Genomic DNA, 23,713 nt, shown 5'->3' on the forward strand with positions numbered 1-23,713 from the left:
GTTAATTTTTGTATCCTGTAGCTTTACTGAATTCATTGATTATATCTAACAGTTGGTAGAGTTTTTAGGGTCTTCTCCATATAAAATCATGTCATCTGTAAATAGAGACAATTTTACTTCTTTCCAATTCTGATACTTTTCATTTCTTTTTTTTTTTTTTCCATTTCTTTTTCTAGTCTGATTGCTCTAGCTAGGACTTCTAGTACTATGTTGAATAGTAGTGGTAAGTGTGGGGATCCTTTTCTTGATTTCTAATTTTAGAGGAAAATTTTCATCCTTTATTTATTATTTATTTCATGCCCTTTATTATGTTGATATATGTTCCTTTTATGCCTAATTTGTTAAGAGTTTTTATCATGAATGGATGTTGAATTTTGTCAAGTGCTTTTTCTGCATCTATTGAAATGATCATATGTTTCTTTTGTTTTATTAATGTGATGTGTCACATTAATTGATTAGAATATGTTGAGTCATCCTTGTATCACAGGGATAAATCCCACATGATCATGGTTCTGGTATGGTAGGTTTCCGCTTCTGTTTGTCTCAAGAAACCTTTTTAAATTTATTTTTTAATTTCTTATTTGATCTACTATTTGTTCAGGAGAGTATTGCTTAATATATGTATTGCTTAATACATGTGTTTGTGAATTTTCCAGTTTTCTTCTTGTTACTTAATTATAGTTTCATGCCATTGTGGTCAGAAAGGATACCTGGTATGATTTCAATGTTCTTGAATTTACTAAGACTAGTGGCCTTTTAATGTGCTGCTGAATTCAGTTTGCTGTTATTTTATTGAGAGTTTGTATATCCATATTCATCACTGGTGTATAGTTTTCTAGTATTTTCCTTTTCTGATTTTGGTATCAGAATACTGCTTGCCTCATAAAATGAGTTTGGGATGTTTAGAAGAATTTGAGAAGTGTTAGTGTTAATTCTTTTTAAATTATTTGGTGAAATTCAGCAGTGAATTTTGGTCCTAGACTTTTCTCTATTGGAAGATTTTTTTTGATTACTAATTCAATTTTACTAGTTATTGGTCTATTCAGGTATTTCATTTATTCCTGATTCAGGTTTAGAAACTGTATGTATCTTTCTAAGAATTTTTCCATTTCTTTAACTTGTCCAATTTCTTGGCATATAGTTGTTCATAGAGGGGCCTCTGTGCTCCTTTGAATTTCTGTACTACTAGTTGCAGTGTCTCCTTCATTTGTAACTTTGTTGATTTGGGTCTTTTCTCTTTTTTCCTTGGTTTGTCTAGCTAAGCCTTTGTCAGTTTTGTTTATCTTTTCAAGAAACCAACTTTTGGTTTGGTTAATCTTTTCTATGATTTTTCTGCCCTCTATTTCATTTATTTCTGTTCTATATTATTTCCTTTTTTCTGCTAACTGTAGGTTCAGTTTGTTCTTTTTCTAGGTTTTTGAAGTGTAAAGTTAGATTATTTAGGATCTTTGGCATTCTAATATTGGTATTTATTGCTATAAACTTTCTTCTTAGGATGCTTTTGCTGCATCCCATTGCTACCATATTGAAAAATATAACTATGACATATGTTTACTATCAGTGAGATTTATGCTACCTTTGTGTTTTTAGGATATTAATTAACATTTTTTAACTTCCACTCAGAAAACTCCCTTTAGATTTTCTTGTAAGGCCCCGAAGCTTTTTTTTTTTATTTAAAGATTTTATTTATTTATTCATGAGAGACACAGAGAGAGAGAGAAAGGCAGAGACACAGACAGAGGGAGGAACAGGCTCCATGCTGGAAGCCTGATGTGGGACTCGATCCCAGGTCTCCAGGATCACACCCTGGGCTGAAGGCGGTGCTAAACCGCTGAGCCACCTGGGCTGCCCAGCTTTTGTTTGTTTTAGGAGTCTTTATACCTCCTTTATTTCTGAAGGATTGTTTTGCTGGGTATATAATTTTTTGTTGTTATTTTCTTAAAATATTTTGAATATGTTATCCCATTTTCTTCTTGCCTGAAAAGTTTCTGTTGAGAAATCTACTGATAGTCTTATGGGGGTTCCCTTGTATGTAACTTCTTTCTTTTCTCTTTCTTCTCTTAAAACTCTTTGTTTCTGACTTTTGACAATTTAACTGTAATGTGTTTTGATGTATTCCTATTCAGGTTTAGCCTATTTGGTATCCTTTGGGCCTCACAGATTTGGATATCCATTTCTTTCCCCAAGTTTGGTAAGTTTTCAGCCATTATTGCTTTAAATATATTTTGTTCTTTTCTCTTTCTGTTATTTTTTCTGGAATTCCAATACTACAATATTGTTTCTTTTCATTGTGTCCTATAATTCCCAATAGTTTTCTTTATTCTTTTTTCTTTTGTGTCTCTGGGAATTTCCAGTGTCCTATACTCCAGGTTGCTAATTCTGTCTTTTGTAAGCTTGAGTGTGCTTTTGAAACTCCATTAAGTTCTTCAGTCCAGGTATTCTATTTTTCAACTCTAGGATTTCTTGCCCTCTCTCTCTCTTTTTTGATGGTTGCTATTTTCTTGTCAAATTTCTCATTTTGTTCATATACTGTTTTCCTAATTTCCTTTAATTGTCTATCTATATTTTTTTGTAATTCACTAAGTTCCTTAAAAGGATTATTCTGATTTTTTTCTGACAGTTCATATTCTTTTTCTGACAGTTCAGTTATTAGAGGTTTATTAGTTTGTTTTTGGTGGTGGTGTCATATTTACTTGATTTTTCATGATCCTTGATTCCTTACATTGTATCTGTACATTTTTTAATGGGACTTCTCTTCCAGACTTAACAGTTTGCCCTGGCAGAGATAGTTCTTCACTAGCCAGCTCAGTTTGGGTTCCTGGGTATGTTCACTGGTAATGCCTTTGGGCAAGTGGGGTCTGCTACAGTCTATTTATGGGTGAGGCAACTATTGAAGCTCTAAGGACTGGCATAGTGGGTTGTGCCATTAGTTGAGAACAGTTGGATAGTGTTACTAGCTTATTTCTATACCCAAGAAAGGCTGTAGGATAGGCTCTGCAGTTGCCTGAATTCTCTGGTCATGTTTACTAGATGGTTGGGCCTGGGTACTACATTCAGTAGTGTCTAGGACTGTGAATTAACTTTCCTACTCTGGCAAGGCAGCAGGCCAGTGCCCAGGCCCTGTATAGCTCATTGTTAGGGGGCTCAAATCAGACCTGAGTGTGCACGGAATTCCCTGGTCTGGTGTAACTACCAATTTTGCTCCTCAGACTGGGCAAGCCACAGGCTGTGCTCTCTGTTCAAATTCCACTGTATATATAGGGCTGTTAAATGGGCTGTGCAACTTCCTGCATGCTTTGGTTAGGTTCTCTGGTCAGACAGGCTGAAGGCTTTATTCAGCAATGAGTGGAGCTATGAATTAAATTCCCAGAATGGGAGCAATGGAATAAGTAGCTCTAAAACTGGTAAAGCTCTTTGTTGTCATAAGTTCCCTGGTTGAACAGGGCCACTGGCTTTGCTCTGTAAACTCTATCTGTTCTTCTCTTGGCTTGAGTGCCTCTGGGCCTCAGGGCTTTCAGGTATTTTTGTCAGTCCTCTGGTCAGATGGGGCTGGAAGATACTCTCCTCCATGTGTTGGGCTATGTCTCAGCCTCTTGCCTAGGCCTCTCCAGGCTACTTTCAATTTCCTAAGTAGGCTGCCTAGTTGGGAGGGGCCAGGAGACACTGTCAGCTGTGGCTAGGAATTAATCTCCCTGCCTGTGCATAGCATGAAAAGTCTCCACTTCTGGTACTGGCTTTCCTCTGGGGGTGACTGACTCTGCTCTCCTACCTCTTGGCTCAAGGGCCACTGGCCACATAGCTTTAAGGAGTTGTCACCAGCCTTCTGGTCAGATGGCACTTGAAGGTACTCTTCATAGTGGGTGAGACTGTGATTCAGCGCTTTGCCTGGGTATGGGCAAAACTGGCCCTAGAGCTGGCAAAACTACTCATTTGAAGATCTGAATCAGGCAGATCTGCATCCTTTCTACTGTCTTGATCTCTAAGGTTCAAGGCTATGCTTCAGCCTCATTGCCATGTTCTAGGATTCTCTCAGTGGTGTCTTGTTCTTTTTTTTTTTTTTTTTTAAATATTTTATTTATTTATTTAGGATAGTCACAGAGAGAGAGAGAGAGAGGCAGAGACACAGGCAGAGGGAGAAGCAGGCTCCATGCACCGGGAGCCTGACGTGGGATTCGATCCCGGGTCTCCAGGATCGCGCCCTGGGCCAAAGGCAGGCGCCAAACCGTTGCGCCACCCAGGGATCCCTGGTGTCTTGTTCTTAAATAGATGTTAGTCCTTGTGAAAAGGAGTGCAGTCAGAAATAACCTATGCTGCCATCATGGTCAGGCAGAGGTGTCTATTTTGCATTCAAGACTAATATGTCTCTCCCAGTGCTTTCTACCCCATCTACTTTCAACTCTTAAGAGATCTCATTCTATCACTTATTCCTCTGTTTTCCTTTCTTTTTAGTTCTCTCTACTGGTCCCTCCCTAATACCTGAAAACATACTTTAGTTCTCTCTCATTTTAGGCTCTCACATCAGTGCTTATCTTTTCTAGCCACTGTCCATCCCAGCAAAATTCTTCAGAGGAGCAGTATATAGGTGCTGTCTTTACTTATCAGTTTTGTTTTCCAGTCTGGCTTTTGTCCCTACCACTCCACTGAAAGTGCCCTGTCAAAGATGAGCAGTGACCTCAAATTATATAGTCCTATGGATGCATGGTAGGTAGTCTTTATCAATCTGCTGCACTTGGCAGTGCTCCATTTGACCACAGTTAAGTTTTTCTCCTTTCATGGCTTTTTTGGAATTGTTTTCTCCTATTTCTCCTCACCTGTTTCTTTCCCTGATCTTCTTTCTTCATGTTCTTCTTGAATAGGTGGTGTTTCCTAAGATTTTATTCTTTGCTGTCCCTAGGTGGAAGCACTATGATGATTCTCAAATATCTAACTACCATTCATATATTTGTCCTAAATTTTACACAAACATCTAAGTTTTAAGTTAACATTTATACCTGAATATCCCATAGCCCTCTACTTTAAACATGGCTAACTTGAACTTGTTATATGTTCACAAAAGTGTAAGTAGGCTCTAGGAGAGCAGAGACCTCATTTATTTGATCATTGCTAGATCCCTGACACCTGACCACCTAGAGAGTAACTAGCACATGGCTGGTGTAATGGATGTTTGAATGAGTAAGTAAATGTTTGAATAAATAAATCTTTACACCAAAAGCTGGTATTCTTTTTGTATTCCTTGTTTTGTCTAAGGTCACTACTCGTATTTTTATCAGGCCAAGAAATGTAGAGTATTCCACATACTTCAGCTCCATTTCTTATTTAGCTTATCTGATATTATCAGTATAGTATCTTTTATATACCCATCTCTTCCTCTCTATCCCTATTTGTACTTGCCTAGTTCAACCCCTCTTTGCATCTTTTCTGGACTCTTTAAAAGCCTTCTAATCAGTCTTCCTCCTTTCAGTGTTGTTCTCTTCTAATCTGTTCTCTAAAGCTGTGCTGTCGAATAGATATATAATGTGAACCACATATATAATTTAAGATTTTCAGTAGCTGTATTACAAAAATTAAAACAACTTAAATTATAATAATATATTTAATTTAACCTACTATACTCAAAATATTATCATTTCAACATGTAGTCAACATTAAATTATGTTAATAATAATATAATACATATTATATTACATAATAGTTTAATTTATGTAATATTATAATTATACAATGAGATTTTAGCATTTTTTTGCTACCAAGTCTTCAAAACCTGGTATGTTATTTTTATGCTTGCAGTATGTCTCATTGTGGGATAGCCACATTTCAAGTGTCTAATAGTCACATGTAATATACTGTACAGTATAACTCTACAGTCTGTGCCCTTAATGCTTCAAGAGTCCATCATGATCTAGCTCCTACCTTCTCTATCTTCATATCTTTCTGCTCATCTTCTTTTACTTTCCACTCCAATAAATGCCTCCATGCATTCATAGATATTTCTTCTATCTACCTGGAATACCCTCTTGTCTCTTTTCAATCTATCACATTCCCAGTTTTAGGTGACCAGTTCTTCTTTTGTATCTCTAATGTATCTTATGCTGTCATAACAACTATTGAGGTAAGCTGCCTTTGCTCCTTTATGTTACTCTTGCTAAAATGTGAGCTCACCAAGAGCAGGACTATGTTATAATTTTCTTTGTATCTACACTTATATGCATGTTTCATTAAAAAATCTTTTTCCAACTTAATTTAATTGCATAATAGACTACCAACAAGTGTTTGCTGAATTGAAGTCTACCTCATTATGGGTTGTCTTTTTGCTGTTAAAAATTACCTGTTTAGCGTAAGACATTGGAAAATTAAAAAAAATAAAATAAAAAACCAAAATCGCTGCAAGTTCACCACCCATCCAGAGGGTATTCTATGTATGTATGTGTATACACACATACACATATATTTGTAAAATTTGCATGTTCTTATTAAAATACAGCATAACTTGGTACATAGTGTTTGTTACTTAGCAATAGATCTTCAGCAGCTTACTATATAATTAAAAATGTTTCTAAAACATGTATATAAATATTTTAATGGCTATAAGTATCTTATTAATCATTGCAATTTACTTTCTACTATCGGCCTTTTGGGTTATTTGTAACTTTTCATTGTTATAAATAGCACTGGATTAGCCATCATAGTTGATATATCTTGGTTTGTATCTTTTCATTCCTAGGAAAGTTTTTAAGTGGGTGAAATTACTGAGTCAAACAATGTATATTTTAAAAGTTGGTATCTTATGAGTTACTTGAATTGAATTCAGCATTGTAGCCCAATTCTCTGGGCTTTATTCCTATTCACCAGGAACATGAAGAGGAACAAAACAGGAAAGAGGAAACAGTTTAGCGGAGTTCATGAATGATGACAATTTATGGTTGAGCTCTGAGGAATACTTCCTTCTTCATATCAAGTCATTGCTTCTCATTTTGCAAGATTCTCACTTCTTGGGAAGCATTATTTAGATATTGGATTAGTTTTGACTATTTAGCTTTATATTGATAATGAGCTATGGGGCAGGAAGGGGGAAGAGAGACCAACTGTGAATGAGGAAAAATAAAGAGAATAAATAGAAAATGGTCTTTCATCAGACTGTGGTGGGGGTAGGAGGTGGGGTGGAATAGTACTTTTAAATAGCTCCAAGTTTAAACAAATTACTTGTAAGGATTTAATGAGATAATACACGTGAAGGGCTCAATACAGTGTCTCTGACAACATAGTAAGTATAGAAATATGTGTTACCTGAAAAAGATGAAGGAAGTAATTTCACTGGGAAAAATATGACATTTTGATTTGTCTTTAAATTCTTCTCCCCAAGTTTAAACTATTAAAATTATTGGGTCTATTTTTTTTAAAGATTTTATTTATTTATTAGAGACAGAGAGAATGAGAGAGAGAGGGAGAGAGAGAGAGAGAGAGGCAGAGACACAGGCAGAGGGAGAAGCAGGCTCCATGCAGGGAGCCAGATGTGGGACTCGATTGCGGGTCTCCAGGATCACACCCTGGGCTGAAGGCAGTGCTAAACTGCTAAGCCACCAGGGCTGCCCTTTGGGTCTATTTTGAAGAAGATATGTGAATATATTTTGGAGATCATTTTGGTTCTTGCCTCATATGTAGGAAAAAGAAATCAGCATTCAGAGCACATTTAATTTTTTTTTTTAAATCAGGGTGGACTTTGAAGCAGTAGGATTGTTCTGCTGTAAATGGACATTGTATACTCTTAATGCCATGTTGTACGATATTATCAAGTGTTATATTGAATATAATACTGTATTTTGTCTCCTTTAGCATCAGAGTCTAGTTGTCTTTATCTGCTCTATTTATAGAAGGCAAAGGACATATTTCACGTTATGGCATGCTTCTTCATCAAGTCATCATAAAAACTCTAAATATAGTATCTATGTTCTTCAAAATCATTAACTCATAAACATTAAGCATTTAGGATTCATGGGATATAATCATTAAAGTGACCTTATTACTTTTTGCACACTCCCTTCAAAAATCATTCAGTTGTAGGTGTTTTTCTCCTTATCTCTGGATGAAGGCTAGAAGAGGCATCATGGCCTCCTTGATTTCTTGGGTGACAGAAAGTTCTCAGATAGTTTTAAGTTGCCAACATGGTCTTGATTTAGTAGTTTGATTCCCTTGCTCCAGGAAATAAGTAACACTCCAAACTTGTTACAATATTGAATCTTATCTCTCCCAACTGTGACCTGGTGCAGGAGAGAATCTCTAAGAGAAGCTGGGAAAAGAGGCTGATCGATTCTTCTCCAGTGGTGATTTTATTCTTCATCTTGTTTACTGAGGCTTCCAATCCCACAGTGTTTAGGACATGGAGATGAAGGAAGGAAAATAATGCAGGGAATTATTACTGGACTTAGAGTGTCATGAGATGACATATATTTAAAGCTATTTGACATCTTTGGAGACACTCCTTCTAGGCCCCACCAATGCAGTTTCCTTTACAAGGTTAGTGTACTCCCCAGTTCTTTTGAGCAGGATCCCTTTTAAATGGATTCCGGGGCAACATTCCTACTAAGAATTCCACATCTGGACCTAGGATTTAGGGGCCTTTGACCTGACTTTGGAAAAGAGGGTACAGCGGCGCCTGGGTGGTTCAGTGGTTGAGCATCTGCTTTCGGCTCAGGTCGTGATCCTGGGGTCCTGGGATCAAGTCCCGCATCAGGCTCCCCATAGGGAGCCTGCTTTTCTCCTCTGCCTATGTCTCTGCCTCTCTCTGTGTCTCTCATGAATAACAATAATATCTTTAAAAAAAAAAAAAAAGGAAAAGAGGGTACATACTTCCCAGACATGGCCTTTCCTTTTCTGACAGACCAATTAGCCAAACTCTCATGCTTTAGTTTTACCAGGCATGAGGTAGACACCAGCTAAATGTCCCTCTTTTACAGGGAACACGGACCAAGCTCTCTGATGGTTCCAGTGACCCTCATGCTAGGACTGAGATGAGCAGCAGGGCAATCATTCACCTCTCTGCTCTCATACGGATAGAAGGTTGTGGGATTGTGCTGGCTACATAGCATAACTCTTTTGAAATATCTTCCTCAGAGACCCTCCTTAATTTTGAGAAACTTGACTATTTTATCCTGGGTATGGGTGAGACATCTGACATTTTTGCATGGTGGTCCTGCTCACAGTTCACTTGGGTGCCTAATATCTTTCATATTTTTTGTGCTATTACAACTGTTTTATGTTAAAAATTACTTTCATTAGTTTATCACTGTGTCCAGTGGGAGTAAAAAGATGTCACTTTCATTTCTAAGGCTTAGATTCATTGAGTACTGTTTTTCTACCTGACTTGTAGCTTAGTCATCATATAAAAACCCAGAGGAAAGCTCAATTGCAAAACAATTTGGCAAGGGGCTCTTAACATTTTGAATGTGGGATCTGATAGGTTTTAGAGGAAATCTGGAAGGGTAAATCAATTGCTCTCAATTAGGGACAGGTTTCAAAGGTACACTGATGAGGTCAATGTAATTTAAAGCAATTTAGCTTGGGCCATTTGTCTTTCTTTATCACATTTATGTCTCTCACTTAATTTTTCTGGATATACATTCAGAACTGCAAGTTCAGCCCTTTTATTATAAGCTAATGATTGATGATCAAGTAAGATTTCTGTTAAGTGCCAGAAGTAATTCTATTGGTTTAATTCATTGTCATTACTTTAGCTGCTGAACAAATGTTTACATGTCACAAGAGTGTCTCCAACTCTCAGACCACTAGTTTTTTATTAATTTTGCATTGTGTACCTTGGATATTATATTCTGATTTATTTCTACATCATTCTGAAAGACCTTATTGGAGTTATTTAGAGCCCAGACAACAGCTGTTTTTGTTCTATTAGATTAAAAAAGTGACAGGATAATGAATACAGTTATAGCTTATGATAGATTTAAAATGGACTAATTAAGAGAAAACCTGATTTAAGCAGCAGTGTTGCACAAAGGTAATTAATATTCAATTTTGCAATGAAAAAATTTTTTTTTCTGGTAGAAAACACTGTTTCTTTGTTTGAAGGCACTGCCTCCATAGCATAATGAAAATTATAGTGAAAATTAAATTAAACCTCCTTAAAGGTATTTAATTTAACTGAAAAAAACCTTAAAATGGACCCACATGAAAATCTAATTTGAGCTTATATGTGAATGAATTCAGTTTAATCACAAAATCAGCTTCATCATCAGGAGGTTTCAATTAATTGTATTTGCTCATAAAGCTAAAATTACTTTTGTTGGGTTGAGGAGGAATCAACATACCAAATATATTTAATCTTGTGAATAAAGAAAAACTAGGCTTTAAAAGCTAGTGACTAATTGTTGTCAAGTTTCTAAATATTCAAGAACATTTAAACTTTTTATTTATTTAAGATAACCCCTTTAATAAAGTAATTTGCAAATTATTGAAAGATTTAAGGAGTATCAATTTTGTATAGGAAACTTATGTACAGATTAAAGACTCAAAAAGTAAGAATAAAGAATACTGAAGAATAAACAGTCACTAGATTAACAAAGTCAATCTATACCCTCAATGAGAGGAAAAATAGTAGAGCTTGACTGGGCCTGTACAAGTTATACCTTACTGTTTTGATTGAAAAAAAAAAAGATATTTTAAGAAATAAACCTTGGCACATGATACTATAATCAAAGTAGTTCTTTTAGGACTTTGAAAGGATAAGGAGACTGACTCAGATATGAGTCAGCTAAGGTCCTATGTAAAATGCTGGGCATTTTACATGCTGGGCATTGGATGGCTCAGTTGGTTGAGTGTCTGACTCGTGATTTTGGCTCAAGTCATGATCTCAGGGCCGTGAGATGGAGCTGTGTTTGGGGCTTTGTGCTCAGCAGGGAGCCTACTTGAGATTCTCTCTCTCCTGTCCCTCCCCCTGCTTGCACAGGCACTCTCTCTCAGAAAAGAAACAAACAAAACAAAACAAAACAAACAAACAAAAAAACAAACCACAAAACTAAATGCTTAAAAAGAGCATTTCCAAAGAGAAGGGGAAAAAAAAACAATTTATAAAAGATTCCAAAACTTTATGAATCAGCAGAGCTAGAGGCCACCCTTTGCCAAAGGGACTGGCAGCTGGCAGAAGTATTTCAATGTTTTAGTGAGAACAATACTATGATAAAGGTTTCTAATTCTAGGAATAGAAGATGAAAAGGCCACAAAAGACTGCAACTAAACCAGATATCGATGTCAAAAACTTTTTTGTAGTAGGAACCTAGCATTTGGTCTCTGTTGTTATTCTTGCTTTAAGCTGTAAATCCTTTAAAATTATTCATTTATAGGTAAATGAATCTATAATCTGTTATGTGATGAGGAATTACATTTTCTAAAAGTGAATTTGTTTAGGAACTAGTAAACTAGCTTGTTTAAAAGAACTAGAGTTTATAAATGTTTCCTTACCAAAAGTGGCAACATTTTTACATAGCAGCAACTACCCAGAACTGAACCTAACTAGGAGACTTGACAAGGTTTTGAAATCTGAAGTAGATTCAGTCTTCTACTAAAGGTAAATGTTTCATAGTGACTTATGGGGAAATTCTAAAAATATTTGCTTGGATATTATTAGTAGTATTAGTATTATTACAGTAAAGCAAACCTTGGACACATTAGAATTTTGAAAGAACTCCAAAGGTTTTTTATAAATGATCTCATTTAATACCAATGTTTAGGGAATAGTGCCTACTGAATAAGTAAATTTGCCTTATTAGAGAGGATACATGGATAAAGGCGGAGATGGGAGGAGGACAGGATTCTCCTGCCCCTTCCAGTTCTCAAGGCAGTTTTCTAAACTTTTCTAAATACCTCTTCTACTTATTTTTTTTTTTAAGATTTTGTTTAGATATTTGAGAGAGAGAGAGAGCAAGTGGGAAGGGGCAGAGGGGGAGGGAGAAAGAATTTAAAGCTGACTCTGCACTGAGCATGGAGCCAGTAATTGTGCTACTGGGTATTTACCCCCCAAATATAAAAATACTTATTTGAAGGGATACATGTTTATGCAGCATTATTTACAATACCCAATTTATGAAAGCAGCCCAAGTGTCCATTGATAGATGAATGGATAAAGAAGTGATATATATATCAATATTTATCAATATATATCAATCAATATCTATCTATCTATCTATCTATATATCTACATAGATATACCAATGGATGGAGCTAGTGAGTATAATGTTAAGTGAATTAAGTCAGAGAAATACAAATACCATATAATTTCACTCATATGTGGAATTTAAGAAACAAAACAAATGAGCAAAGGAAAGAGAGAGAGAGAGAGAGAAAGGTAATAGAGTCTTAAGTATACCAGAAGGGAAGTGCTGGGGGATGGGTAAAATGGGTGATGAAGGGATTATCATGATGAGCACTGAGTAATGTATAGAAATGTTGAATCACTCCATTGTACATCTAAAACTGATATAACACCGTATGTTAACTATACTGGAATTAAAATTAAAAGCTTAATAAAAAACACTTGTTTTGGCTAGGTAATATTGCATCATATAAGATTCTAAAGGTGCAAGAAAGTACACAGTGAGACATATACTAACTTCTGTCTTTCAGCCTCTCATTTCTTTATGGTGAAACCACTAGTACCATTGGTGTGGGTGTGTGTGTTCTTCCAGAAATATTCTATGTTTACAAAAGCAAGTATGTATACATATTCCTCCTCTTCTTTGTAATATTGGTGGGTATATGTGCCTTTGTAATTGGTATATATGTATATTGATACATGTACCTTTGTAATATTGATACGTATTGTCAAACTGCCTTTCTCAGAGATAGCAGCAAGTTACATTCCCACTAGCAATGTGTAAGAGTTAGGTCTTGTTATGCTTTGCCTGAACCACTCTAATAAATTCCTAAATGATTTCACTTTTGTTTCTCCCGACTCTATTATATCCCAAATGCTAACACCAGAGAAATCCTCCTAAAGCAACACCCCTTTGCTTAGAAAACACTAACTCATTTTCCATTAAATTAAACTCTTAACTTGGCACTCAGACTGCTTAACAAAATAGGCCTATATTCTTTAAGTCTTAGCTTCTGCCACATATACTCACTAAGGAGTAAACTGAAGTACCTCTTATTCCTCAAATGCTTGTGCTTTAGTTTAGGCCTGATTGCCATTTTCTCTGTGAAGTATGCATCTCCATCTATGTGCCTTTCAGGCTAAATTCTATCTACCTTTCAAAGATTATCTTAAATATTATCTACTTAAAGGTCAGAATAAGTCAGGCCTTAGGCTTATGTTCTTTATTCTGCTAATAGTGTACACTTAGAATAAATAAAGACTTCTACCATAATCACTGACTTCTCGTTTAGATGTAATTCAAACCCTTTTGGTTATGTAGTTGCCTAGTTCATAGATGATAGGAAGGAAGAGGTCAGAAGCAGGACAGGTGCAAGGTTTCCAATGTGAGTGTTGTAGAGCGTGGTAGCAAGGGACACATATATATTAAATGTTCAATGTGTGGCAGGTACTATAACTTGTGATCTCATCACTCATAAGAAGAATCCCTGTGGAGAGTAGATATTATGATTTTCATTTTATAGTCAGACAAGCCAAACAGCTGAGTTAGGATCTAAACCCAGGTCTATCTGTATGCAAAGCCTGAACTCTCTCATACTTACTACGCTGACGTATCTCTCATAGAATGAAAAGCAAGTGATAGCTAATATCTTGTATCTCTGAAGACGGAGGAAAAAAAACCTACAAAAAGCTGATTTGTGAACATTAGCATCACTGACTAGAACTCTAATGTAGAGGGCACTTGCCTCCACACCCTGGATGTCAATGTATTAGAGCACAATTAAATAAGTAAATCATGTGCAGAACAGTCTGCTTTAGAAGGCAGAGAAAGGTTTATTAAATCCAGCAAGACTTCCATTCTATTCTTTTAAATTACATGTAAATGGGTCAACTGTATTTGGAAAATGAACTCACTTATCATGTCTGTTATTCTGTAAATAGAGGGTAAAACAGGTGTGTGTGTGTGTGTGTAGACACTCTTGAGTATTTATCTCTTGAGTTTCTGTTTTTATGTCTTGAAGTCCATCTCCATAAATAAAATTCTACTCTATTTACAAATGGACTGATGCCACTATAAACTGGGAGGTATAGACACAATGATAACATTAAAAATATTATAATTAAAAAGAAATTGAACAAAATTAAGAAGATGTTTCTAGAATGTACAGTTTTGGAATCAACAGTAAGTGAAGTTAAAAGCTACTTTAATATAATAAGCCAATCAGCTGTACATAGGTACAGAGTGAATGAATGAATGCTTAAAAACCATTAGGTTTGTTGACTCTAATTTCAGATTAAATGTGATATAGACAATTGTACCATGTAAGAATTAGTTCCACTAAGTTTTTCTCTTTTTCAAACCTATTAAATCCATAGCTTTTAAGCTCTGAATATTATGCAAAAACTACTTATAAGAAGGGACAATGTTTTAGGATTTTTTTGTCTGTAAATTAATATATCTCTCTATATGCACATATATACACATGCATGCACATATAGAAACATGTACATTATAAAATTATAGATAGTTTAAAATAAATATATAAAAAGATTTTCCATTTTGATTTAATCTTGTGCTTTCTGGCTTTAATTTATAGGGATTTATCATCATTTCAAATCTTACATATTATGCTAAGTTTGGTACAGTTGATTTATTTCCTGTTAAGGCAAACTAAATTTGTTAAGTTTATGTTTATAAAATAATTAAAATGAATAGAGATTATTAAAAATGTTTTAGTTTGCATATATATATGGCATGAAATAAAATGCTTTCTAGAATATTAAATAATGATAAAGCATCTCATTTCTCTGAAATCCAACAGGCATTTAAAAATATACTTTAGCACATGTATGTATTATATTTCAATTATATTTTAATGTTCTTTGGGGTTATAAACAACTATTTCCCATTTCATGTTTCTACAGCATTTTTCTTAAGCATATTTCTTAAGAAATATAAGAAAACAACAGGATATTTTGCACAGAATTTTGTGATTCATCTCTACTGTCCTTGAAATAAAGTAGAAAAATCTTACGCATTTGTGCCTCACTTCATTTTGCAAATTGAGTAAGAATGTAAGAAAACAAGTAATTGATAGAGAATAGACACTTCATGGAAAATTTAAAGGCCTAAAGATGGTTTGTAACCATTCAGCTTTCATGGTCAGAAGACACTAGGGAGAATGTAGACCACAAACACAGACATACACATGCTTAGAGAAGGTAAGTATACTTTATTTCTTTGGAATGTAAAATAAAAGTACACTTACACTAATCAATTATGCACAGTTGATATATTTGTTATATAGTATGAAGAGCATATTAGTATATTAAGAGGGGTTTTATTTTTTGTATATATATATTAAAGATTTTATTTATTCATGAGAGAGAGAGAGGGAGAGAGATAGAGAGAGAGAGGCAGAGACACAGGTAGAGGGAGAAGCAGGCTCCATGCAGGGAGCCTGACATGGGACTCAATTCCGGGTCTCCGGAATTGGGCCCTGGGCTGAAGGTGGCACTAAACCACTGAGCCACGCAGACTGCCCTGTGTATTTTTTTTGGAGTTCATTTTGCCAACATATAGTATAACACCCAGTGTTCATCCCATCAGGTGCCCTCCTCAGTGCCCATTACCCAGTCACCCCATCCCCTCCACCCACCTCCCCTTCCACTACCCCTTGTTTGTTTCCCAGAGTTAGGAGTCTCCCATCTAGGAAGGGTTTTACAGAGAAAGAGAAGCAACAGGATATGTGTATACGTGCATGTGCGCGCGTGTGTGGTAGGCTGATTATCCAGGAAAGAGTTGCAGTTTCAGTCTAAAGACAGTGTGGAGAATTTCCTCTTCTTGCAGGTATATCAGTCTTTCCCTGTTCAGGGTTTTTTTTTTTAAAGATTTTATTTATTTATACATGAGAGACACAGAGAGGCAGAGACACAGGCAGAGGGAGAAGCAGACCCCATGGAGGGAGCCCCATGTGGGACTTGATCCAGGGACCCCAGGATCACACCCTGGGCTGAAGGCAGGCACCAAACCACTGAGCCGCCCAGGGATCCCCTATTCAGGGTTTCAAATGATTAGATGAAACCAACCCATATCATGACGGGTAATCAGCTTTAATGGAAGTCTACTGATTTAAATGTTATCTAAAAATAAATCTCAGAAACATCTAGAATACTGTTTGACCAAATGTCTCAGTACTGTGGTCTACCACAGAATTTATAAAATAAACCATCACAGAGAAGATGAATACTATTTTTTAAAAGTTTCATTTTGTTTCTCAGTATCATGTGTAACAAAATAATTTAATAAAAAATAATTTAAATAATTATTTTGTGTAACATGCATTCTCCTTTCCTTGGTTTTTTGAGAAGATTTTATTAGAAAAGAAGAGGGAGAGAGATGTGAGACCTCTGCAAAACTAAAAATAGGACAGAGGTTTTGTGAGTGAGGGGGGTACCTTAGCCATCCCTTTGGCTACTCTGGGTAATTGGCAGTACCACACATTTGAGTGAATGCTTCTGTGGTACATTTATGCAGGCTGGGGCTTGGGCCTCTGGATTTCCAAACTCAGTCAAGAGTCCTTCATCTGACAAATATAGAAGTCAACAGATCTGCTGGCCTTCACAAAACCATGCAGGTTTAGCCAATGAACAAGTAAGAGTATGTGAAAATGTCATTATTTTAGTATGATTTTCAACTGTGGCCCAAAGACAATAGCTGTTAAATCTTAAATTCCAGAGTGAGATTTCAAAACCACTTGTCTTTCAAGGGAAGTGGTAAAAACCTTTGGTCATTCATCCACTGAGGATTGTTGTATATTAAAGAATTGGACTGGCCTTTGTGCCTGATTCCCAGTAGGAAAATTCAAAGCCCTTGCAATTTCCCAAATGATAGAAATTCTTTGTTATTTATGGTGAGTCCTAATAATTTATGCTAATGAGACAACTCAGGATAGGGACAGGCTAAGCCAGAAAGACCAGCAACGTAATTCGAAGCTGGAGTTTTAAGCTGCAGATATCAGCTCAACTCCAAAGGAGGAAAAAGAAGGGAAGGGCTGGACACTGAGTTCAGTCATATGGCCAGTGATTTAGTCAGTCATACCAATGTAATGAAATGCCAATAAAATCTCTGGCAAAAAACAAAAAACAAAAACAAAACCTAAAACCTCTGGACACCAAAGTTCAGTGGAATTCGTTGGTTGGTGAATACATTGATGTGCCAGGAGCATGGGTGATGCATCCTGATTTCACAGGAGCGGGCATAGAAGCTTTGTGTTATTTCCCAGACCTTGCACTATGTGTATCCGTTGTAATAAAACTGTAATCATAATTGTAGTATATTCCTGAGTTCTGTGGGTTATTCTAGCAGATTATTGAACCCGAGGGGATAGTGGAAACATCTGAAATTTGTAGCCAGTTGGTCAGAAGTACAGGTGGCCTGGGGTTCCCCCAACCACTTGTGGCTGATACCTGAAATAAAGGCAGTTTTGTTGGGAACCAGGCCCTCAAACCTGTGGGGTCTGATGTTATGCCAGGTGGTTTCCACTATCCCCTGTGCTTTTGCTTTTCATTTCCCTGATGATTAGTGATGTTAAGCATCTTTTCATGTGTCTGTTGGTCATCTGGATGTCTTCTTTGGAAAAAAGCCTATGCAGGTCCTCTGCCTATTTTTTAATAAAATTATTTTTGGGGGTGCTGAGTTGTATGAATTACTTATAAATTTTGGACATTAACTCTTGATTGGACATATCATTTGAGAATATCTTCTCCTGTTCATAGCTTGCCTATTCATCATTTTGTTGATGGTTTCCTTTGCTGTGAAAAAGCTTTCTAGTTTGATGTAGTTCCAATCGTTTATTTTTGCGTTTGTTTCCCTTGCCTGGGGAATCATATCCATAAAAATATTGCTAAGATTGATGTCCAAGAGATTGCTTAATTAATTTTTCTTTTTTTAAAAAAATATTTTATTTATTTATTGGAGGGAGGGAAGAAAAGAGGGAGGGAGAGAGAGAGAGAGACATTAAGCATGTGTAGGGAGAGGGGTTGAGGGAGAAAAAGAAGCAGACTGCTCACTGAACCTGATGCAGGGCTCGATCCCAGGACCCTGAGATCATGACCTGAGCCAAAGGCAGATGCTTAACTGACTGAGCCATCAGGCACCCCGTTTTCTTTTTCTTATCTGATTGCTGTGACTGGGACTTGCACTACTATGTTGAATAAAAGTGGTGGCAGTGGACATCCTCTTCTTGTTCCTGATCTTAGGATGTTAGCTGAAGTTTGTCATATATGGCCTTTATGATGTTAAAGTACATTCTCTCTATACTAACTTGGTTGAGAGCCTTTATCATGACTCAATACTAAATTTTGTCAAACGCTTTCTCTGAATCTATTGAGATGATCATATGATTTTTATCCTTCATTTTGTTAATGTGGTGTATCATACTAATTGATTTGCAGATACCGAACCATCCTTGAATCCTTGGAATAAATCCCACTTGATTAGGCTGAATAATTCTCCTAATGTATTTTTGGAAGTAGTTTGCTAGTATTTTGTTGAGTTTTTTTTTCCATTTATGTTCATCAGGGATATGGGTCTGTAATTTTCTATTTTTATGGTGTCTACATCTGGTTTTGATATCATGGTCTAATACTGGCCTCATAGAATAAATCTGGAAGCATTCCTTCCTCTTTTATTTTTTGGAATAGTTTGAGAAAGATAGGTCTTAACTCTTCTTTAAATGTTTGCTAGAACTTACCTGGAAGGTATCTGGTCCTGGACTTTTGTGTTTTGGGAGTTTGCTGATAACTGATTCAATTTCATTGCTAGTAACTGGTCTATTCAGATTCTCTCTTTCTTCCTAATTTAGTCTTGGAACGTTTGTTTACTGTGTACCATAACAGAGATGATGTCTCTTTCTAGAGCATAAGTCAGATAAGCCTACTGCTCAGTATATGAGATTTGAGTTCCCTAAACTTAGAGTTCCTCTGATAATCCATTCCACTGTGTGCACGTCATCTGGACTTTTTCCTTCTCTTCTGAGAGCTGGAGCTTGGAGAACTAGCATAAGTGCTGATTGATATTCTGGCTATTTCAATTGCTCTGAATAATAAAACCCCTTTCTTTTGGTATCCACAAATTATAGCAGGCTAACTTGTTAGCTTGCAAGTAGGATAAAATCATAGTTCTTGATAATATTAAAATCACCTCACATCCATCAGGATGGCTACTATAAGAAATAAGACCACCGACAACCCAGAAAATAACAAGTGTTGGTGAGGCTGTAGGAAAATTGGAGCTTTTGTGCACTGTTGGTAAGAATGGAAAATGGTGTAATTGTTATGGAAAACAGGGGTTCCTCAAATAATTGAAAACAGAGTTGCTGTATGATTCAGCAATTACACTTTTGGATGGATACTCAGAAGAACTGGAAGGAGGATTCCAAGGAGATAATTGTATATCCCTGTTTAGAGTAACATTATTCACAATAGCCAATAGTGGAGGCAATCCAAATATCTGTCAGATGAATGGATGAACAAAATGTGGTATGGAATATTATTTAGCCTTAAAAAGGAAGGAAGTTTTCACATAACTACAACATCAATCAACCTTGAGGACATGATATGAAATGCAATGAACCATCGCAAAAAAGACAAATACTGAATGATTCCACTTATATGGGGTATATGGAGTAGGTCAAATTTATAGAGACAGAAAGTAAAATGATGGCTTCCAAGGAGCTCCAGGAGAAGTGAATAGAGAACTATTGTTTAATGGGTATAGAGTTTCAGTTTTGCAAGATGAAAGGAGTTCTTTAGATCAGTTACCCAACAGTGTGAATGTACTTAGCACTACTTACTTGTACACTTAAAAATAGTTAAAATGGTAAATTTTATAAAGTGATGAATATTTTACCACAATAACAAACATTAACATGAATCATCTAGATTCTGATTCATCCTTGTTATATAGATAAGTCATATATATAATACAATGATTAAAGGGACTAACACCTTTTAGATGTAACTTAAACCTACAGGACACGATGTAAGAAATTAAAATAGACTATACAGTGGATCCCTGGGTGGCTCAGTGGTTTAGCACCTGCCTTTGGCCCAGGGCGCGGTCCTGGAGTCCCCGGATCGAGTCCCACATCGGGCTCCCTGCATGGAGCCTGCTTCTCCTTCTGCCTGTCTCTCTCTCTCTCTCTCTCTCTTGCTCTCTCTCTCTGCCTATCATGAATAAATAAATAAAGTCTTTAAAAAAATAGGCTATACAGTGGCTGAGTTATTCATTCATCTTTAACTATCTGACTTTATTTCTCATTATCCTCCAGTATTAGATTTCTACTTCAGTAAAGCCCCTACTGGTTTATTTTAAACTTGAGGACTATTCTTTCTATACATGGTTGCCATCCCAATTTCTTCACCTTCAATCGAATCATGCACACTCATGGAGACTCATTCAAATCCTCCATTTTTCATTAAGATTTCACAAAATTCGTATGAATTCTTTCCTTAAAAAATCCCAGCAGCATTCTGTGTTTCAGCCTTGATACATTTTATGATCTTGATCCAGGATTATTTCTACTCAGAATATCCATCAGAATCTGAAACCTAGAACTTAACTGGTACCTCAAGAGGCAAACCTCATTTATTTTCTTTTGTTGTGAAAATACATCTAGTTTTGATGGTTCCTACTAGTTGTGGTGGAACATCCCATAGAGTAATGATATTCTTCTGTAATCTTTGACTAAATTAGGAGATAGGCTGATAGATAAATTGAGGGTACTGACACTGAAATAAGAGAATGTTTTAAATGTTCTTAAAATGGAAAATGATAAAAGCAATGAACTTAAGGATTCCATGAAGGATAAGAAAAAGCTGAGTAGAAGGATGCTTTTGCGTTTGACTCACTGATAAATTTTTCAGAAATCATTCTTATTATACAGCATAGGTTACCCTGAGTAATCTGCATGCCATTTTGGTGAGAAAGAGGCAAATGGCAAAATCCTTCCTAATCTGTCTCTATCCTGGGATTTCAGTCCTACTTCATTGGATTCTTCAATGTTTACTTCCAAGTACCTTCACATACGTAATCTTGATCTTCATCATAGCCCTGTTAGATTGCTATTTACTCTGTTTTTATAATCATTAAGAAATTTGATACTTGGATTACTTAAAGCAAGTGCTTGTGACTTCCCTCTGCTGCCTAACTGGCTCCTTACTGGCTCTGTCACCCAGCTTTCTCAGTGTCATCTATTTGGCTTTCCTCTTCCTGTCTTACTCCTCCCTCACTTCCCCACAATTCAGGGACTTCATTATTATCAATTTTTTCACTTTTCATATTTAATTTAAACCCTCCTTCTCCTTAAGACCTCCATTACTGCTGAAGTTCATAATGTTTTTTTCCCTTTTGAAACTACACATAGTGAATAATTCAGTACCTAATTACATATATTTTTGATTTTTCTCCATTTTTTCAGATGTTTATTTCATACCTTCTAAGGTAAAATGTAAATTTCTAACAGAAGGTATCATGGCTTAAACTTTCTAGTCCTATCTAGTTCTTTGTAGTGGGTATCTCATATTAGATATTTAATAAGTATTACTTAAAGTAACTTCTCAGTTTTTTAAGAGACTTCTACTCTTCAGAAAATGATTTGGCTGCCTATTTTCTTAATTTTCACAAGAAGAGTACATAGTACCAATCTATATATGTGAGAGTGAGCTCATCAAATGCAACGGATTCATTAGGATATTAGGGCTTAATTATCACAGGTTGAGAAGGATGTTTTGATGAACTGACCATCAACGGCACCAAAATGAAAGGTTAGATAATAAATGACCTTTGCCATAATCCATCTTATCATAATAGTATGCAACTTTCTATTTGTACAAAATGCTATTAATGCTTCTTATAAGGAATTATGCAAAGTAATTCAAGAAGAAACACTTAAAATAATTTATACTATTTAACATATGGGTGTAGTATGACAAAATACACAGGGAATCAGTTTTCTCACAGGTTTTTTTTTTTTTCAAATCTTAAATTCAATAGTGACTAGAGTAATTAAATAGAAGTAGAAATGTTTCAGAAGTATACCGTAAAAAAACTGCTAAAAGTCTTAACCTTTTATACGACACATTTTTTTACTAGAGCTAATAAAAGTTAATGACACACTTGCAGTTCTGTCTCACTTTGACTGGGGGTAGGAATATGTAATATGTTGGTCAAAAAGGAATGGAGGGAAACACAAGCCAGCTAATCAGCCTCTGACCATCTGGGATTCAGCCACAGAGAAAATGACATGCAGATGACTGCAAACAGGAAAACAGTTCTGCATTGACAATATGTGTTTACATGAGTCTCCTCCCCAGGGGCTTTCTAATTCACTGTGGAACTGCTGTTTTAACAGTTGTCAAGCTCCCTTTCCACAAAAGTCCAGCCTGAGAGAGAAGTTTGGTATGTCTGTACATCTTTAGGAACAGGCAGAGGCAAACTACACAATTCCAGTTATTATCAGTTGCCATAAAGATATGGTTCAGCTTCCCTCTGCGTGAAGGAAGGTCCATAGCTTGTGCCTCTCAGTGTGCAAGGTTAAAGAGGGTGGGGACAAATTTTATCTATCTATCCTTCTGTGATAAGACGGAGAGAGAAAAGATATTATCCCAAAGCTTTGGCTAGTAAGGAAAAGAACATCAAAGGGCAGCAACTTTTAAACCAAAGAAGGTAATAAATGTAAGCAGTATTTGATGATAGATGAGTAATGATTATTAATACATGATATTAATAGGATATTTGAGAAAAGAATTGAGGTGAATGGAACTAAGAACAAGAGGAGACTTAAATTACTAAAAGAATGAATGAGTGAAAAGTAAGCAAAATCAAAGTGGGGGAAAAGTAGAAATTGGAAGAAAAAATAATTCATGGCTTTATGGTTAAAGGGAGACTAGTTGGATGTTGGTAAGGGTGCAGAGAAAGGAGAACCCTCTTAAACTATTGGTGGGAGTACAAACTGGTGCGGTTACTCTGGAAAACAGTGTGGAGGTTCCTCAAAAAATTGAAAATAGAGCTACCCTATGACCCAGCAATTGCACTACTAGGGATTTACCCCAAAGATACAAATGTAGTGATCCAAAGGGGCACCTGCTTCCTTATGTTTATAGCAGCAATGTCCACAATAGCCAAATATGGAAAAAGCCCCAGACGTCCATTGACTGATGAATGGATAAAGAAGAGGTGGTATATATATACACAATTACTACTCAGCCATCATAAAGAATGAAATTTTGCCATTTGCAACAATGTAGATGGAACTAGAGGGTATTATACTAGGAGAATTAAGTCAGAGAAAGACAAATACCATATGGTTATAGTCATATATAGGATTTAAGAAATGAAACAGATGAACACAGGGGCAGGGAAGAAAAAATACAATAAGATGAAAATTGAAAGGGAGGTAAACCATAAAAGATGCCGAACTCTAGGCAAGAAGCTGAAGGTCGCTGGACAGGAGGTGGGGTAGGGGGATGAGGTAACTGGATGATGGGCACTAAGGAGGGCACTTGCTGTTATAAGTACTGGGAGTTATATGCAATTGATGAATCACTAAACTC

The 23,713-nt window shown here is 36.1% G+C and overlaps 1 protein-coding gene and 1 long non-coding RNA gene across 22 annotated transcripts in view; one reads left to right on the top strand and one right to left on the bottom strand.

Moving 5' to 3' along the window:
• Positions 1-23,713, top strand: part of LOC102152366 — a 146,381-nt gene that overhangs the window by 63,531 nt on the left and 59,137 nt on the right. For 7 of the 19 annotated variants that reach the window (XR_005382596.1, XR_005382578.1, XR_005382579.1 and 4 more), the window contains 3 exons: positions 2,127-2,191; positions 12,628-12,714; positions 15,023-15,319. The exons of 1 other annotated variant lie outside the window; for it this stretch is intronic. This is a non-coding gene — a long non-coding RNA (uncharacterized LOC102152366). Of the gene's footprint in view, positions 1-2,126; positions 2,192-4,602; positions 4,702-8,951; positions 9,055-11,491; positions 11,573-12,627; positions 12,715-15,022; positions 15,320-23,713 lie in introns of all 19 variants that reach the window. 11 more of the 19 variants (XR_005382594.1, XR_005382580.1, XR_005382595.1 and 8 more) reach the window with 9 other exon arrangements.
• NDST3 (N-deacetylase and N-sulfotransferase 3) overlaps positions 1-23,713 on the bottom strand; it is a 171,526-nt gene that overhangs the window by 44,958 nt on the left and 102,855 nt on the right. The gene's annotated exons all lie outside the window — the stretch shown is intronic.

The sequence above is a fragment of the Canis lupus genome, chromosome 32, assembly GCF_011100685.1.
Source record: "Canis lupus familiaris isolate Mischka breed German Shepherd chromosome 32, alternate assembly UU_Cfam_GSD_1.0, whole genome shotgun sequence".
Classification (NCBI taxonomy): domain Eukaryota; kingdom Metazoa; phylum Chordata; class Mammalia; order Carnivora; family Canidae; genus Canis; species Canis lupus.